General features: G+C 47.6%; 1 protein-coding gene across 4 annotated transcripts in view; it reads right to left on the reverse strand.

Annotated features, from left to right (window-relative positions):
* Positions 1-6,447, reverse strand: part of MYRIP (myosin VIIA and Rab interacting protein) — a 398,497-nt gene extending 392,050 nt beyond the window's left edge. Inside the window, exon 1 of one of the 4 annotated variants that reach the window (XM_064360111.1) lies at positions 6,150-6,447. The gene's annotated coding sequence lies outside the window, so the exon portion shown is untranslated. Of the gene's footprint in view, positions 1-5,302; positions 5,457-5,484; positions 5,572-6,149 lie in introns of those variants that run through there. The other 3 variants (XM_012460146.3, XM_012460147.3, XM_064360113.1) reach the window with 3 other exon arrangements.
* Positions 6,448-7,323: the final 876 nt, after the last annotated feature.

Genomic DNA, 7,323 nt, shown 5'->3' on the forward strand with positions numbered 1-7,323 from the left:
TCTAAAAGGGGAGCTTACTCTCAGGATAGGGTGTCAGTATAATTTGAAAAAGCAAATTCAATATTAAAATATAATTTTATATTTGAATATATATATAATGTTCTCATAATATAAACTTTGGAAGAAAACAAAATGAACTGATATTATAGCTAATGATAATTTAACTTTGTTAAAGAAGATATAAAAAAAGAAATATGATAAAATATTAAAATAAGCATAATTGAAAAAAAACACTATTAGAATACCAAAAGCATAAAATGTCTTAACATGTTAAACCATGTCTACCATAAACCTAAAGCAACCATCACACTCTTGGTGAATATTTAAAATCATTATCAAATCAGATACCAGACTGGGAGGTCCACTATCACCACTATTACTCTTTATCATGCCAGTGAGCCTAGGCAGTGTAATATACCAAGAAAAATAAATATATATAAAGAGTTTTAAAACAGAAGAAACAAAATCACCATTACTTGTAGTATCTATGGCTTTCTACAGAATATCCAGAGAATCTACAAACAAACAAAGAAGCTAAATAGAAAATTAGAATTCAAAAAACCAGCCCCCTTGCTATATACTGACAATGCCCAATTTAAAAAATGTAGCTAGAGGAGAGACAATCCCATTCACAAGAGCAATAAAACTTCTGAGGACTAATGAAGGAATACTAAGATGTGATATATATGTAGGATGAAATACACCAGTAAAAAGGAATTAAGCAATAATATATTCTGCAACATAGATAACCTTGAAAACATTACACTAAGTGAAAGAAGCCAGACACAAAATGCCACCTACAGTATTATTGTATGATTTCATTTATATGAAATATCCAGAATGGGCAAATACACAGACTTAGATAGTAGATTAGTAAGGTTGCCTAGGGCTGGGTGTGTGGCAGGGTGTGTGGAGGGATGAGAATTGAGAAATGACCCTGGGTACAGGGTTTATTTTGCAGCGTTCAAAAATATTCTTAAATTAGATTGTGTTGATGGTGCACATCCTGTGAATTTACTAAAAACACTGAATTTTAAACTTCAAATGGGTGAATTGGATAGTATGTGATTTATACCTCAATAGAGCTGTTAATTGAAAAATCACAATAAAAACCTGTAAGGTACCTAATACAAGTTTCAGACCTTTATGGAGAATATTACAAAGCCTTGTAGAATGACCTAAAAGATGATGTATAGAGATAGGCCATGTCCATGAAAGGAACATATCAATAGTGAAAAGATAAAAAGCCTCCGCTAATTAACCTTTAGATTCAATGTAAATTATAACAGGAATTTCTGACATAAATTATAACAAGAAGGGATAGATCCTAAAGTTCATGTTGAAGTCTAAAGCATCAAGAATAGTCAAGATAGTTTTAGGGAAAAAGGGTAAGAAGAGAATATTTATTATAAAGCTTTAATAATTAAATGAAATGATATTAGCTCAGGAATCACAAAAAGATGAACAGGTAGTCAAGAGACAGATCCCAGAATATAACAGAAATTAGCATATGCCAGAGATGGCAACAAAATAAATGAGAAAATAATAAACTACTCATTAAATGACAATGGGGTAAATGGTTTTCAATATGGAAAACAATTATACCCCTGCCTCAACAACATAGATATATAAATTTCAAAGGGGTTCAAAGACCTAACTATGAAAAACAAAATTTTGCCAGTTAAAAAAAAAAAAGGCAATATACAGAAAAGAAAACTTGAAAACCAAACTACATTTAAAAGATAATCTCTAAGGGAAATGCAAAGTAAAAGAGCAGTGAAATACATTCCATGTTTCTCAGATTAGCCAAAATTAAAACATCAGATTAATACCAGTCACAGCCAAAGATTTGGGAATAGAAGGAACTCCAACACAATGCAGTGGGAGGGCAATCTGCCAATCTTAGGAGAGCCAGAGTAACAGATGAATGCTGATTTAAGCACACATATCCTACTACCCAGTTATTCACCTTCTGGGGATATATGCCCAAGACACACTCTTGTACCTTTCTGCAAGATCTTGTCAAGGATATTCCTTGGAATATATTTTATATTAGCAAAAGGTAGAAAAATATTTTATCCATCAGTAGATAAACTCTGGCATAGCAAAGGAATGGTAAACTAAAACGAATCAACCAGATTTACAATGATTAACATATGTTATCAACACATGTCAAAAAATGTTAGGTGAAAAAAAATCACAAAAATAGGTAAGACAGGTGTTCATAACATGGCGTTTTAAACACATAATAAAACTACACACTCTAGTAGGCACACTGAGTCCCAGCATTGCAGGTTGCATGGACTTGACCCCAAGTTCTCATCTTCCACTGTCCTTCTTGCTTATGACAGAATTTTCAATTTTCAGCAATTCCACACTTACACTCAAGTGGCTACATGTAAAGTGCTAGAGTAGGTGCCAGGGAGGACAAAAGGATTATACAGAAGACTCTCCTCCACCTCCTGGCCCCTGCAGAAGAGTACAACTCAGTTAGGGAAGTTGTCTCAGGGACTTGGCTCTTAACCCTCACTCTGGCTTGCATAGTGTATAAACTTAAGAGTGTGTAACTTTCAAGGTGCAGTTCCTTTATCTACAGAATGAGAATATCATCCTCTTCCTATTGTGAAGAGTAAAATATAATTATCGTGTCCAGCACATGGCAAACACTCAACACTCTTGGTGATTATGGGCATGGAAGCCACCAAATGAATAATCTTCTAAACAGCATCTCAGTCATACTGAAAATAAAAACAAAAGGTGACGGGTGGGAGAAGGGCATCAGTTGGGTCCACTTAGCCTTCCCCATATCTGGATACAACGTTCCCACATTTCCCGGGTAACTTGGGTGCACTCTGTGGGATGTTGGGACATGTCTTCCAGCAGCCATAATGTGGCTACAGCCAGGCCTATGTATTTTTCCAGGTTCAGCATGGACAGGGCTTTGTGAAAAGAGATACCAGCCTTCGGAATGAGAACTCCTTCCCTCAAACCTCCAAAGAGATTCTGGGATAGGATGTGGTGACCTAAGCTTGCTTATCAGTTAACCCTCTTTAAAGTCACAAGGACACACCACCTTAACTCCATCTTGCTGAGGGAAAAGCAACTGTCTCACCTCTAGGTCCCTCCAACAGGCACCTGCCTCCATTCCACAGGGCATCTTCATAAAGAGCTGGAATACAGTTCTACCCATGGATTTAGCAGTAGGGGCCACACGTGGGATTTACCTGCCAGATAGGAAAACAGTAGTTGGAAGTCATGTTTGAAGACACTGAGTTGTTGGATTTTATTCCTGGGATTCCTTTCTGAGAGCTTGGGAAAAGATGGTAGGTATTTCAGTTCTCCAGCCAACCTGGCACCACCATGTGGCAACACCACCAACAGTTCATAAATCAGTAAGCTTTGAAATTCTGTGACTCTCTATCAAATTTTTATCTTTGAGGAATTCAAAATATTTCATTTTTATGTATCAAATGAGAATCCTTTCACTGTTCTTCATTCATATTTTAATATCACACAATTTCATATTTGCATTACTTGAATTTACTCTGTGAAAAAGTTCTTACAGGAACAAACCAGCCTCCACTGACCAATGTCAGCCCTGTTATATCTGGGATGGGGTTTGTTACACCACCCCAGAACTAATGATCAGGGTGTGGTGGGACTACCAACTCATTCTCAACCCAGATTGTAAGGCCAAATTCTTCCTTCTATTTGTCTGTACTGGCTTAGGTATAACCACTCTTGGTTTGCATTTATTAAAAAGGAGATAGAAAATCATCAAGAAGCTTCATTCTAGTTTAAGAACTAAAATGATAAAATAATAATAGTAATAAAAATTAAAATAACAGATAAAACTAAGCAGGATGATGAGTATCCTTGGAGGATATTGCCTGTAGGAGTAATGGGAAGATTGGAAATATTCTAGGTCTTAATCAGGGCACTGGTTACACAGGTGTGCTCAGTTTGTGAAACTGAGTGTATCCTTCAGAACTGCATTGTTTTCTGTAATTATACTTCAATAGACTGTTAAATTCACTAAGGTCTGATCAGTCATCTCCCTTTAACTTGCCTTTGAGACAAGAGTCTGTGCATATACAATAATAACTTGGAAGGTAAAATCGGGGGAAGCCTTGTTCTTGTTTTCTATGGGATATTTTTTAGCCATAGGGAATCACTCTGGGCAGGGAGGAAGGAGACAGGACATAATCTATACTGCTGCTAGTTTAAATGACTGAGCTGAGTATGGCTAACCCTTCACTTTCTCAAAAGTGAACAAATTCTGCAGCCAGACAACTCCCCCTTCTCCCACCATACACGCAGACAAATGAAACCCAGACAACACAGAGACTCGCGCCACAAAGAGATACACGCCATCTCTGCAGAGACACACTGTGACTCCTCAGAGACAACACACACACACAGCCTCCCCCTACTCTCCAGGAACGGCCCCCACAGACACAGCTTCTGGCCCACAAAGGCAGCTCGCAGATGGAGGTAGGGGTGGGTAATTACGAGAGATGCAGCTGCCCATGGCCAGGAAAAGGACATGAGCAGGAAGATGGAAAGCAGTATCTATCTTCAAAGTCTTGGCAAACTAAATTTCTCTAAAAAGATTTTGAGATTTGCAAATAGGGTCCCAGATGTTGCGGTAAAAAATTTTAAATTACTTCCATTTCCACCCATAGCCCCAGATGCCTTGAACCATCTTCCTCCGACTTTTTAATAAAACCCCAGTGCATTTTCACATTTATCATATCCTCTGAACTCCAAGTTCCTTGGGAAGATTGAAACGCGGGGATTATTCCATTTTATTAATGAAAAAGTTCAGGTTCAAAGATGCTGGTCAGTCATCACGAAACTATCTAAGGAGTGATCTCACGGCTGGGTTTCAGAGTTGGGGTGGAGGAGGCTGAGTCAAAGGGACAAGGACATAATGGCAAGAGAGGCTAGGCGACCCTCTCCCCAGCCCAGAGCTCTGAGAAGCGCCCAGAGCACCACAGGCAGCCCCACTGGAGCTGCCTCAAAGGACCTGGGTAAAAGAATCACATCCGACATCATTTACCTCCCCGAGACTGGCCAGCCCAGTCTCAGTCTTCCTCCCCTGAGAAAGTGTCAAGAAAATCAAGAAACGGAGATCATGGTCGGGGAGATGGAGAGCATGGAAATGAAGCCAGACTCAAAGCATTTTCCAGGAGCAGACAGGAGCCAACGCTAGCGAACCAAGCCCACGGCTTACTTGCTTCTCTTAGGAAGTCCCTAGGCCCAAACCGGTGTGTGCATTTAAGAGTTTTGGGATACGTACTTCTCCTCGGGTACGGCGCTGATTTGGAAAAGGAAGAGGAGCAGGACGGATCTAAGAACAAATTCCCCTGCCCCGCCGAGACGTCCGTAAATTAAGGAACAAAAAGGGGAGCAAGCGCTCCAAAACGCCGCAGGTCTTGGGGTTCCCCCCACGCGTCCATCAGGAGGATCCCCCGCCGTTACCTCCAAATCTGTGTAGACCCCCCGGGATTGGCTCCCTGTCTCTTCCAGTCTGGCGGCTGTGGCGGAAACGGAGCATGAGGAGGAACCCGGGATGAAGCTGAAGTGACCTCCCGGCCGACAGCGCGCCCCTCCCCAGGCAGCCCGCGGGCGGGGGCCAGACGCAATCCACCTGGGTTTAACTGTGAGCGCCAGCGTGACCTTGACGAGTCCCTGATTAGCCTCGTTTCGCAGAAATTAAGAGTTCGGAAGAAATTAGGAGTCGGGTCCGCCGCGCTGGCTGCTGCGGGGCGCTCCCCGGGCGGTTTGAGGCTCCCGCCCGTGCGCCTGCAGCGCAGCGGGTTCGCGGTGAGCCGCAGTCCAAGCGCTACGTGGCCAGCCGCGATCGGGAAACGCGAGGGAAACGCAGAGGCGAGCTCCCGCCCCGGCGGCGAGAGAAAGAGGCGGTTCTGACTCCGCCGGGATCCCGAAGCAAGTTCCAGGACCCCCGTCCCCCGCAGGGACGGACCGGCCGCGCCTCGGGTTCCCAGCTCCGGACGCGCAGGGTGCGGGGGAGCCTGAGCGACGCCTCCACAGCCTCACACACCCACCCCCGAAGTTGCGGCACCGTGGCGGGGGGAGTGGCGCAAAGCCGCCCGCGGGGAGCGGGGGCAGCGGACGGTACTCACGCGGGGTGGCCGGCCTCCAGCAGGTCCGCGCCGGGTCCTCGATGGCGACCGGGCTCGGGCCACCGCGCCTCAGGACGCCCGGGCACCTGCCGCAGCGCGGCGCGTGGACCGGAGGCTGCGGGCGGCGAGGAAGGCGCGCGGGTCGGTCTGCGCGCTCAGGCCGGGCTGCAGCACCGCGGGGGCTCGGCTGCCAGAACCGCAGCGCAGCGGGAGCCGAGAACCCACCGACAGGAGGCGGGAGCGCGGCGGCGGCGGCGGCGGCTGACAGGGAGGCGCCAGGGCCAGCCGGGCCTCAGCCGCGCCTCAGCCGCCGCCGCCACCCGCGGGCTCGGCCGACAGCCAATCAGCGGCGCCCGGGGCGGGGTCGGCGGGGGCGGGGCGGGGGCGCGTGCGGGGCGAGCGCGCGTGCGCCGGGGCCGGGGGCCTGGCGGGCCGGTTCCTCCGGAGGGAGCACCTCGGGCGCGCGGGCGGCACGCGCCGGGGGCGGTGCGCACGGGAGGAGGCGGGCGGGGCTGCGCGCGAGGGGCGGGGACCCGCGCTATCCCGGGGCCCTTCTCTGCGGCGCAGTGCGGTGTTGGGGCCGCGGTTCTGGACCCCCAGGTGCGACTCCAGGTCCTGCCCGAGTCTGTCAGGCTTCTGTCCCCGGCCCGAGTGCTGGGCCCGGACCCTCCGTGACTGCAGAGTGACGGGTCGCCAGGATCCGGGTCCTCCCGATTCTAGACCCGGTGCGGCGCCTCCACCACAGCTCTTCCTACCGCACAGTCTCTGGGCGATTAAAGTCGCCGCGGCGCCCGGATCTGCATTGCTTTAATTCTCCCACGAGTTTACTACGCGGGAGACGCTCATTCATTCATTCAGCACGCAGCGAAGGGTTGGCGCTCGGGGAGCTGTCCAGGCTACTGCGCGCCCGAGCCTCCCAGAACCCCCACACCCCCCACAGCTGCGGAGCCGCCGGGTTCGGAGCCCGCGCTGCCAGGAGAACGCCCCAAGACTGGGCAAGTGAGGAGCGCGCTCGGGCTCGGGCCGGGAGTTCCCGGTCCTGGAAGAGAGACTGGGGGTTGAAAGGTTCTTCTCCAGACCGGGACTTCACTGCGCGTTTGCGTCCATCAAGCCAGGAATCAACCCAGCAGCTCCGCTGTGAAAACGCGTTGTCCATTTTAGCTGCAGGGTGGAA

Source organism: Aotus nancymaae, unplaced genomic scaffold (genome assembly GCF_030222135.1).
Source record: "Aotus nancymaae isolate 86718 unplaced genomic scaffold, 86718_ANA_hifiasm-v0.15.2.pri h1tg000038l, whole genome shotgun sequence".
Lineage (NCBI taxonomy): Eukaryota > Metazoa > Chordata > Mammalia > Primates > Aotidae > Aotus > Aotus nancymaae.